We start from the raw sequence: 11,958 nt of genomic DNA, 5'->3' as shown, positions 1-11,958 counted from the left end.
GTAACAAATATACATCACACAAAAGAGGCCCGGGTCACTGACACTGGACTGTTACATTAGCTAGTGTTAATGGGCTTTAAAAATAGGGATATGTGAGGCAAAGTAACTTTACATGTTAACATTTATCCACTCTGAGAATTTCATGTACGCAGTGTGTTTTGGTCATATTCACTCCCTGTCCCATTAAAACTTCTCCCAGTCCTCCAGTAACCCTCAAACATCATATCCTATTGTTAGTTTGTTTTTTATTTGTAACTTACTGAGTCTAGTCAGTGTTGCCTATTTGTGCATGGATACTGGGCCATCCACTGGCACATGGGTAACCTGGGACAGGCCATAGCCCTGAAGAAAATGGACTGTCCTTCCCCCAGAAGTGTCAATGGCCAATTGCTCTTAGCCGGGGTCGGGTGGGGAGCTCGTGAGCCCTTTCTCCATCCATGCTGGAATGCTCACTGGCTTGATCTTGTGCACACACAGCTGCTGTGTGTTCATGAGCACCACAGCCCTGTCATGCCCCGAAGACTTCACAACAGTCTCCCCTGCCCCCAGCCCTGGCTCTTACAGTCTTCCTGCCTCCCCTTCTGCAATGTTTCCTCTTGAGCCGTCAGTAATGAAGAAGGCACTTCCGTAATGAAGAAGGTGCTTGTAAGAACTTGATTAGAAGAGGCTGGCTGGAGAAAGAGCTCAGGTCTCATCAGAGGCTCCCAAGGTTTTGTGAGCTTCCTTCCTTCCTTCCTTCCTTCCTTCCTTCCTTCCTTCCTTCTTTCCTTCCTTCCTTTCTTCCTCTCCCTCCCTCTCTCCTTCTCTCCCTTCCTCTGTCCTTCCCTCCCTTTCCTTCTCTCTCTTTCTTTCTTTTTACCAAAAATGCAGGACATATGAAAATATATCAAACAACTTAAAGTGAGTTTTGTCTGGTTTGGAATTTGGGCTGCTTGTTCCTTTTTTTTGTACGTCATTTGGGTTTGGATTTTTTGTATGTGTGACTGATTTGGGCCCCTGAGGGAATTTAATCTTTCTGGATGGATCCTCTGAGGAAGGTTTCTTCACTGAAAGTGAGCCCATTGGTGGAACTGACCTCATAGGGTACTTGTAAAAATTATGTGATTTAATAAACTTAAAGCATTTTAAGTTTGAGGTTGTTAGTGTCAGATGTCATTTCCTATTATGTCACTTTATATCTCGAGTCTCCTGTGTTTTACACAGGAGGTGAAAGGAAATAATATATATATATATATATATATATATATATATATATATATATATTAAATTGGCCTAATGCAATTAACATTCATTTCTCAATGAAACAAACAAAAGCAGGAGTGCTAAAGATGAGGCAAACACACGATGAAGGACAGCTGGAGGCCATGCTGGAGATTTCTCTCTGTGTGTGCATGTTCATGCATGTACTAGTACATGTGGATGTGTGTACCTCTGGAGGCCAGAGGACAACTTGTCATTACTTGGACCATCTAAATGGGCTGGCTGACTGGCCAGTGAGTCCCAGATAAATGCCTGTCTCTGCCTCATGCCCCCCCACAGCTTCCCACACCACCTTGTCCAGTATTTTTGTTGTTGTTGTTTTTTTATCTTTGTCTGTTTAAATCTGTGCTCTGAGGTTGACCTCAGGTCCTCATGCTTGCATTTCAAGTAGTTTCCTGACTGAGCTGTCTCTCCAGACCTGTGCTGGAAATTTCTTCAGACACTGCTATATCTGATTCAAGTTCTTTCTCTAGGTGAGAGTTGCTATTCAATGCCAAAAAGGCAAAATATGTGATCTTGTCCAAAATATCACTCTTAATCAGGCTGTATATTTTGGTTGGCTTACTTGGCACTGGTAAGTCAACATTGCAACATTATTGTATATTTGTTTCCTGATTTAAAAAATGATGAGTGATGATGAGCTTGTATTTTAAGGCTTTCTGGGAGATAAACATCTACCTCTCGAGTTAATAGAATTTTTCTAACACACTGTTGTACATGACATTCTTTAATAATGCATAAACAAGTTAAATTAATATGATCCCTGCCCTCAGAAATGCACAAACATGAAATGAAACAGACTTGAATGCTCTTAGTATGCACGTTGGCAAAGCTACAAGTTAGGAACAATGATCAAATATTCACAAGATCCCTAAGCACCACAGTTAATTTTTATGTTGACAAAATGCAGTAACTTTTAAAAATAAAATAGGTCACACATAAAATTTCTTGAGAATGATTTGTGTATACACAAGTGTTCCTATAACTATTGCTTTAGTGCTTTTCAAGGAAAGAACATGGGGTGAGCCCAGGAGAACTGGTATACCCATACCTTGGAGTTACTGATGTCTACTCTGACGTCAGGCAGTGCTGTCATCAACTCTGTGTACTCTGCACAGGGAACTGTGTCCTAAAGAGTCCCCTAACTCTTTCTTTTCTCATTCCCCAGGGCGTAGGTCTTGCCACAGCCACCTGATACTCATTTGCAGGGGGCAAGGTAGGGCAGATGACGGGTGACGGGACTGGATTCCTTGCTATGGGGCATGCAATCAAATGCAATAGTGAAGTCACTGAACTGGACATTTCTCAATATTTACTCTGGCAGAGGCAGGGAGGCAGAGTCTTTTGGTCTAGGGGAGCTTGTGGAGCCAGCATTGGGTGAGGAGGGCAGGAGGTCTGCTGGGCAGCACGCCCACCCTTTCCCTGTGTTTGTCCACTTGGCGAATTGAGTTGAGATTCCTCCTTCATGTCTCATGAAGCCTCCTCTTTTTTTCTTTTTCTCCAGCCACACCTGGAACTTCCTGTAGACCTCTGTACATGGTGACTGAACATTGATCTTCCAGCCTCTCACCTGTCCATGTGGAGCACCTGCCTTGCCGATCCATTCCTGGCATCCAGTAGAGTGGTGTTCAGGGACAACACCCAACTGGTGTCAATACAAGGGAGCCAACCGAAGAAGAGAGGATCTGCCTTCCATTTTAATTTATTTTACTTTAGACAGGGTAGTCTATGTAGCCCTGGCTGGCCCAGAACTTATTTTGTAGAACATGTTGGCCTCAGACTCACAAAGGTGGTCTGATTCTATCTCTTGAGTGCTGGGATTAAAGGAGTGTGCCATCATACCTGACTTACTTTATTGTTTTTCTTTTAAATTGTCGATCTTGGTGTGTGTGTATATGTGTGTGTGTGTGTGTTTGAGATAGTGATGCTATCTAGGCCTATGCTGGCCTCAAACATATTCATTTTGTGCCTCAGTTTCCTTAAAACAGTGTATATTAATTTTTCAGAATAATAGGTTTTCATTGTGAAATTTTCATGAATATTTACAGTAAGAATGTACATTTTTTTTTACAGTATTGAGCCGTGTGTACACTAAACAAGTGCTCTACCACTCAGCTACATCCCTAGCCCTATATAAGGTCCTTTGATAATATTCTTAGCCCACTACATTCTATTGTGTTGCTGTCCCATTTTTCTTGTTCCTCTTCCCAAACAGCCCCTCTTCTGCTTCCACACTTGTTCTTTTCTTTAAATTTGGATTCTGTGTATGAGGGGAAACATGAGATACATGTCTTCCTAGTCCAGCTTATTTCACTTACCACAATGTTCTCTCTACTTTTGTAAAAATGGCATCATTTCAATCTTTACGGCTGGAGAGAACTCCACCGTAGATATGCACTGCTATCTGCTTAATCCATTTATCTGCTGATGGTCACCTAGGTTGCATAGTTTGGTTACTATGAATACAATAAACACAGATGTTCAGGTAGCTCTGCAGAATGTCAACTCCAGTTCCTTCTAGGACATACCTGGTCACAGGGTCATAGGGTGATTCTAAATTTAGAATCCATATTAGTTTCAATGTGGCTAAATTAATTTGCATTCCATCCACCAACATAAGAAGTTTCTTTATCCCCCATATATTTACATTCTCTCTCTCCCATATTCTCTTTTTCTCTTCTCTCTCTCTCTCTCTCTCTCTCTCTCTCTCTCTCTCTCTCTCTGTCTCAAGCATGCTAGAAAACACTTTTACTCTTCAGCCACCATTCCAGCCCATTTATGGCTTTCTTGATGATGCCATTATGACTGCAGTGAGATGAAATTCTCTTATAGTTTAGATTGGCATTTCCATGACTCTTTTTTCATCTTGACTCTTGTTGGTGAGACAGACAACTGATTTAGTGCCTGTAAGTCAGAATATTCCACAGTTTCTGGACGACATAGATAGCTATTAGGGGAAATCACCTAATATCAGAGTTTTGACTCTGTTACTTAGTAGCTGTGTGGCCTTTGGCAAATTTCTTAACCTTCTTATGCTTGGGTTTCTGCACTTACCACATAGTGGGAATTAGTGAAGTAGAACACACTTAGGATTGCCAAATGCCAAGAATATAGAGATGGTTAATCAGTGTTCGTTGACTAAAATTATTATTTCTAAATTTTTAGATTAATGTTAAAAGATAATGCTCTTTCCCCTGTCTGCTTTCAGTTGTTTCATTTTTTCTTCTAGTGTAGAAAAGCATTACTTTAAATTGATAATAAATTTCCATTCTCATAAAACATTCAACACTATTTAAAGAATCAATACAAACTCTTTGAACAGTGCCCAACAAAAATTTACTATATTAGATAAGATTATCAGCTACTTATTCTTTCAACCATATTTTTTGAGCATCTGTTGTATGCTAGGTACCAAGGCTACACTGTGAAACAATGATAAATAAATATTCTGCTCTTAATGTAATTAACATTCTAACAGAAGTAAATAAGTTGAATATGTAAAATGCATACTGTATTTTACTGATTTTACAGCAACCATTTCCCCAGATGTTAATATCTCAGAAACCAGCTATGGTGTCTCACACTTGTAATCCTAGTATTCAGGAGGCTGAGGCAGAAGGATTGCAGGTTCAAGGCTTGCTACAGGACCTTATCTCAGTCAAAGAAATTTCTCAGGGCTGAGAATGTTTGTGACTTGGTTGACAGGACGCTTACTTAGCATGTACTATGCCTTGGATTTGACCCCCAGCTGTGTGTAAAACTGGGTCTGGTGTCACCCAGGTGGAGGCAGGAGGATCAGAAGTTTAAAGTCATCTGGTACATAGAGTGTGTTCCAAGCCAGGTCAGCTAGGACCTTGTCTAAAAAAAATCCTCAATGGGAAGGGGTAAAAAAAATCTCCATAGCTATTATAGGTTTGTGCTCACACTACTGTAGACTTCAGACCCTCTTGGGACTCATGGGTTCAATATGAAAATCTAGTATGGTAACTTGTTGCCATAAGAATAAAAATAAACATGTTTACATTAAAAAGCCCCATAATCGACCTTCATTTCACACTGACAAGCATATTTTCTTTTGTATAAAAACAAAACAACAACAAACCAAGTTAATGAATGTGTCATAGCCTCTTATGGGACTGAAGAGATGGCTCAGATGTTAAGAGCACTGGCTGTTCTTCTAGAGGTCCTGAGTTCAATACCTATCAACCACATGGTGGCTTACAACCTGGTATTGACTTCTGGCCTGCAGGGATACATGCAGGCAGAATACTATATACATAGTAAATACATCTTAAAAAATAACCTCTTAGACTTGGTGCTTGACATAGTCTTGCTTCAATATAGTCTCATTTCCCTATTGCCATGCTGGGAGGCATCTGTAGATGTAGTAGGCACTAGGAACCCTCTTTGAACCCTGAGACAGACTTTCCTCTGCTAAAACCAACATCCTCCATTCATACTTCGGGTAACAAGACCCCAGGACCTTCTCTCTGACTTGCTTGGTTCATAGTCTTTTAGGAAGAAACTTGATGTCCCAGGCTTGGGTAATTTACTGTGGTTTGGCCTCCGTCAATGGTCCTCTCCCCTCTGTAGGTCTCTGCAGTGAGTCTGGATAGCGAATGTTGGCTTGCACACCCCCTGGCATTTGTTACCAGGCAGGGCAGGGAATCAGTAACCCAGAGGCAAAGCTTTGAAATGTTCTATGCTTCTTGTCCAAGTGTGGGCTTTAGGATTTCAGATCATGGAGACCAACCTGGGTCTTTCTGTGGTGAGAAGTCAGGGTCAGTGCCTGCCTGGTCTAAGTGACACTAAACGACAGGGTTGGGGATGTTTAAGTTTGCTGTAGCACCACCAGCTGCTCTTCCTCATGGAGAAGAGTCATGCCTTTAGCTCAGTCCTCACTGGGCAGAGAGACTGGGGAAATATAATTGTGAGTACAAAGCTAGAGACAGACTCCCGGGGCCAGGGGCCCCTAAGACTCCTGCAAGAGAGAACTGAGTTTTGTAATTTCTGGGGCACATTTTAAAAGATTTATTTATTTTTGTCTCATGTGTGGAGTTCTGTCTGCATGTATGTCTGGGTACTATGTGCATGTAGTGCCTGTGGAGGCCAGAACAGGGCACAAGACACACTAGAAAGTTTCCAGCTGCCATATGGGTGCTGGGAACCCAGGTCCTCAGGAAGAGCAACCTGAGCTCTTAACCACTGAGCCATCTCTCCAGGCCCTCATGCCATTGGTGTTCAATGTGTCATCTACTTTAAGTGTTTAGAAGTCAGTCTTGATGGGAGGAGACGCTACTGTACTTTTTATTTGCACGTATGTTGTACTAATTTCTACATATCTGTCTCTTGTTTAAACACCCACTCAGATCTTTACAAATGGATCTGCATTCTGCTTTGGATACTAACGAACATGATTTTTTCCCCCAGGAAGCACGATGGATAAAATGTAAGTGCTGACCATTTTTAGGGCCTTTGAGGAAACCACTAAAAAAACCCTTTTGCTTAGCCTTGAAAACAAAGGATGCTTGCTGTTTTGAGAGCATATATAATCCAGTCTGGAGCATAATGGCCTCTCCTGCTCCACCTTCACTTGAAAGTAAACTGCCTACATCCAAGCAACTTCCTCTGACCCCATGGTTTTTTTTTTTTTTTTTTTTTTTTTTGTGTGTGTGTGTGTGTGTGTGTGTGTGTGTGTGTTACATGTGGGTCCCAGGGATTGAACTCAGGACATGAGTTATCTGGGGTCCTCTATTCAAGACGGAGTGGAAGGAGTCCCAGAGATGCAACCTGGCTTCCACCGGATGGCTTTCAAGGGTTGTCCCAGTCCCTGCTACTCAAGGATGCTGTTGTCTGCACTGGCAGCAGGAGTGAGAGACTGGCTCTTACCACTTTGGGTTGTGATGTGTGTGCTTCCAGCAGGAAACAGATGGTGCAGGCAGCCTAGGGATTTGGAAGACAGTTTATGGAAGAGCCCCCCACATGTGAATTTGTTCTAGTGGGATTGGTCGGTGGCCTGCTGTGCTTCTGAGTGGTATTGGGAATGATCACATGGACCTCATGTGGGGCTTCTCATGCTGTCACAGCCATCTTGGACCAGTGTCAGCAACAGGCTCAGGTGGACTAGCTATCCAAGGTGGCTTCTTTACCTGTTCAGCACCTGAGAATTCTGTGTCCCTTCTCTGGGAAAGACACACTGGTTTTCTTTTATTTTTGTTTTACTTTTATATTTTCTTCATCTCACTGGATCTTTCCCCCTTTATTGAAAATAGCTTTTTCCCCCTCACATAATATATCCTGATTATGATTTCTCCTCCCTCTACTCCTCCCAGTTACTCCCTGCCTTCCTCCCATCCAGATCCACCATGATTCTGCCTCTCATTAGAAGACAAACAGGCTCCTAAGGGATACTAATAAATATAACGTAATAAGAGAAAACACTGGAATAGGATGAAATAAACAAATGGAAGGAAAGGAACACAAGAAAAATCATACACTTAGAAATTCCACACAAACACTGAGCTGGAAGCCATAATATTTGTGCAAAAGACTTGTAGGGTAAAAGGAGAGAGAAATATAAGTAAAACAAAAGAATAAGATAGAATAAAATTTAAAAGTAGCCTTGACATGACTCTGTGAGGCAAGAAGGTGCCAGTGAGAGCATTAAATTCCTTTTCTGTTGGTGGTCTAGTCCTGGGCATGCAGCCCATTTTTTCTATCGGTGGTCTAGTCCTGGGCATGCAGCCGACCCTTAAGAGTAGTTTGTTCGCCCAGTGAGACTCCCTTGGAGAAAATTAATTTTTTGTTTGCTAGTGGTTATCAATTGGAGATAGCCTCTGGGTTATAGGTGGAGGAATGTGTCCACTTCTTCTTTTGGCTCTAGGACCCCATCTGGTGCAGACCTGTACAGGCTGCCTCGGTCTCTGAGTTCGTATGCGAACAGATCCTATTGTTTTAAGATGGTCTTGGTTTCTCTGTCCCCTCTGGCTCCTCTTCTGCAGAGAGGAGGGGTTTAATGGAGACATCCCATTTGAGTTCTGCAAGGTCTCTTACTCTTTGCATAATGTCTAGCTGTGGGTCTCTGTATTTGTTCTCCTCTGCTGCAGGAGAAAGCTGGTGATGGCCGAGCAATGTATTCCTCTGCTTCCCTGGTCAGAGTGCGCCTGTGTTTCTCACATGGAAGCTCAGGGTTCCTCGAGGAGTCTGACCTGTGTTCAGAACACCCCGTTACTCCTCTGACCCTCATTGGTCAGCCCCGCCCATCATGGCGAATTTACTTCCCGAGGAAGGCTAAGGATGCAGACTGGATTGTGGATGCAGCCACCAATAAAGGAACACTGAGTTCAACCTGGAGACAAATGGCTGAGGTAAGAGGCATGGCTGCCACGGTTATGCAAAACACAAAACAAATAGGGTGATGTTATTTGCTGAACTCCATGATCGAGGCATCCAGGAGGCACCTTGGTGTGCAAACAGATGAAGATTTCTTTCGCTGTTAACCTTTAGAACTGTGAAGTGGAGAGAACGGCCACAAGCTTTAAAGGCTGAGTGGTCCTTTGAAAGCCCGCCATCTCTAACCACTCCTTCCATCATTACTTTCCCTCTTAATGTGCTGCTTCTTTCCAGCTGGTGAGCGTGTTCTGACCACGGCTACACAAAGCACCATGCCAGACAAGAGGAATTGAGATTATAGTCCATCGAGGAAGTTAAAGTGTATGCTCCTGTGCAGCCAGTACCCAAGTGATACTGGTGATGGTCCCAGATGGAAAGATACAACATAATTAGTGAGGAGATGAAAAAGGCCGAAGGATATTGAGCTGCAGAGTTAGCTGGTATTTTCTTTCTTTCTCTTTCTTTCTTTCTTTCTTTAATATGTATGGATGTTTGGCTTGAATCTGCATCTGTGGACTACATGTGTGCAGTGCTCAAGGAGGTCAGAAGAGGGCATCAGATCTCCTGGAGCTGGAGTTGCAGGCAGTGGTGGTGAGCCACCACGTGGGCGCTGGGAATTGAACCCTGGTCCTCAGGAACATCAGCTAGTGTTCTTAACCACTGAGCCATCTCTCCAGCTCTTTTTCCTTAGAACTTCCCTGGTTATCTCTTGCTCTGGAGTCTACTATTCTGCCTTCCACAGGGAGAAGAGAGGTGTACCTCAACCCACTTAGCCCCCTAATGAGGAATAGATTTCAGTTTGTGTGGTGAGAGCCGGAGCCAGGTGCTGAGGCTGGAAGTCTATCTCAGGCTGATGAGCTCTGGGGTTTAACCTTGACTGAGGCAAAGGTAGACTGAGGAGCCCTGCTCACCTGCCAGTGCTTTGTTTGGGGAAGCTGTCCAGGCTGCACCAGCAGAGGGACAAAAGGTGTGGGAACAAAGGCCTCGGGTCATAGGTGACCATTAAAAACAGGTCATCAGGAAGCCCATAGAGTTAGGGAAATGTCTTATAGGATGTCTTAAATTAAGACCATGAACACCAACTTGACAGAGTAAGGATATAGAATGTACTACTTAGAACAATAGATGCATTTCTTTTCTTTTTCTTTTTTTGGTTTTTCGAGACAGGGCTTCTCTGGGTAGTTTTGGAGCCTGTCCTGGAACTAGCTCTACATGTAGACCAGGCTGGCCTCGAACTCACAGAGATCCACCTGCCTCTACCTCCCAAGTGCTAGGATTAAAAGTATGCGCCACCACTGCCCCACAATAGATAAATTTTAAAATGTTAATTATGGCCAAAACTGGTCAATAGTGGTTATCTCCACTATTATGAAAGAATTTTAAAGGTTTATTTTATTTATGTGTATGAGTGTTTTGCCTGCATGTATGTACATGTACCATGTGCATGGCTGGCACTCTTGGAGGATGTCAGATCCCCTGGAACTGAAGTTATAGTTGGTTGTGAGCTAACCACCTAGGTGCTGGAAACCAAACCCTAGCCCTTGGCAAGAACATGAAATGCTCTCAACTGATAAGTCATTTCTCCAGCCCCCTGGTGGTAGAATTATTTAAAAAATATTTCTGTAAGTCAGGCATGGTGCTATAAACCTAGCACTTGGGAGGTACAGGCAGATGATCATGGGGTCAAGGTCATCATAGGCTACATAGTGAGTTTGAGGCTAACCTGGAATACAGGAGATTGTCTTAAAAACAAAAGAAAACCTCCTCAAAGATAAACACCACCACCCAAAACCCAAACCAAACAACCCATTCCTTGTGGCAAAAGTGGTGGCTTATACTTAGAAAAGCTCCTCAGAAGTCACGTGGGTTTTATTTTAATACCAATTTTTACTTACTTATTAATTCATTAATTTGTTTAGTTTTGAGAAGCCCCAGGCTGTAGTTTGTTTGTTTTCAATAGAAGGTCTTCACTGGGCCTGTTGGTGGAACCCTGTGTGAGTGTCTAAGCTGGTTGGGCCTTGACTCAAAGTCATCCAGTGTCATGGAAACCCCCTACACAGCACTGGGTCCTCTCACACACATCCCCGTTCCTGTCTGGTCTTCTTGCTATTGAAGGAAAATGTTAGTTACCAAAAGCGGCTTGTTTGCTCTGCCTACTTCCCCTCTGACCTCAGTTCTGATGTTGGCTCTCCAAGCACAGATGAAGGTGTGTCCATGACATTGACCTGGGTGATGCAGCTGCCAATGCCCCCTTGGCATGCCCCTCTGTCCTGCAGTTTCTGCGTCAGAGCCAGTATTTGCAGGACCATTTGCCAACCCTGTGCTGCCTGTTGCTCTTTGAACTGTAAACCTGAAGGCACGCCAGCCTGGCCTGAAGGCAGCTGTTCTGGTGCCTTGCAACCACATCCTGAGCCAAGGTCTCATCTAAGAAAAAATGGAGTCGGTTTCTTCAGAGGTGGGTGAGGGACATGAGCAGATGCTCCATAAATAAAACACAGGGGGCCAGGAAACTCGAACAATGGGCATTTGGGATTAAATGATAGGGATGAAAATGACTGCTTTAATAGTATCATTCCCATCGATCGATTTGACAAAGTTTATTTTAGAAAACACTTCCAAAAGGTTTTCAGACCACTGGATGGGATGATGATTAGTGTTTCTGCAAATAAACTGTCAACATATCTAAAGAACTGTAAAATCAGGCCACGGGAGCTCATGCCTGCCACCCCAGCACCTGGGAGGCAGAGACAAGGCGATGGTGAGTGGGAGGCCAGCTTGGGGCACTTTTGAGATGTTTGAAAACAAAACAGAACTGTTTAAAAACTAGCATTCTGGTATAGCATATTCTAGAATAGAACACACCATAAAAGAGTCAGGAATATACAGATATTCAATGCAAGGTAAAGCAACATCTAACATTAGCAAGGAGAGCCTGGTGTGGTGGTGGATTCCTTTAACCCCAGCACTTGGAGACAGGGGCAGGCAGATCAGGACGTTCTACATGGCAAGCTCCAGGGCAGCACAGAGGCTCTGCTTCAAAAGAAAATTAGTAAGGAGAGAGACATCCATTTCTGGCAAACTGAGAAGGAAAACCTTCAGTTTCTGAGAACACCTAGAAAATTTGGATAAAATATGGATGTGAGTTTCTAGGGTGAACAGTGTAGGGGCCAAACAAGAAGGCACTGAAAACCATAGCAAAGGGGAACTAGCTCCACCGCCCTAGGGAGAACTGTCCACGGAGCAGGGTGGGCACAAACCGGCAGTCTGTGTGCACCAGAGGAGGAGATGGACCAGAGCTCCTAGCAG

Source organism: Phodopus roborovskii, unplaced genomic scaffold, assembly GCF_943737965.1.
Source record: "Phodopus roborovskii unplaced genomic scaffold, PHOROB, whole genome shotgun sequence".
NCBI classification, from domain to species: Eukaryota; Metazoa; Chordata; class Mammalia; order Rodentia; family Cricetidae; genus Phodopus; species Phodopus roborovskii.
Note: the sequence above shows the minus strand (reverse complement) of the source record.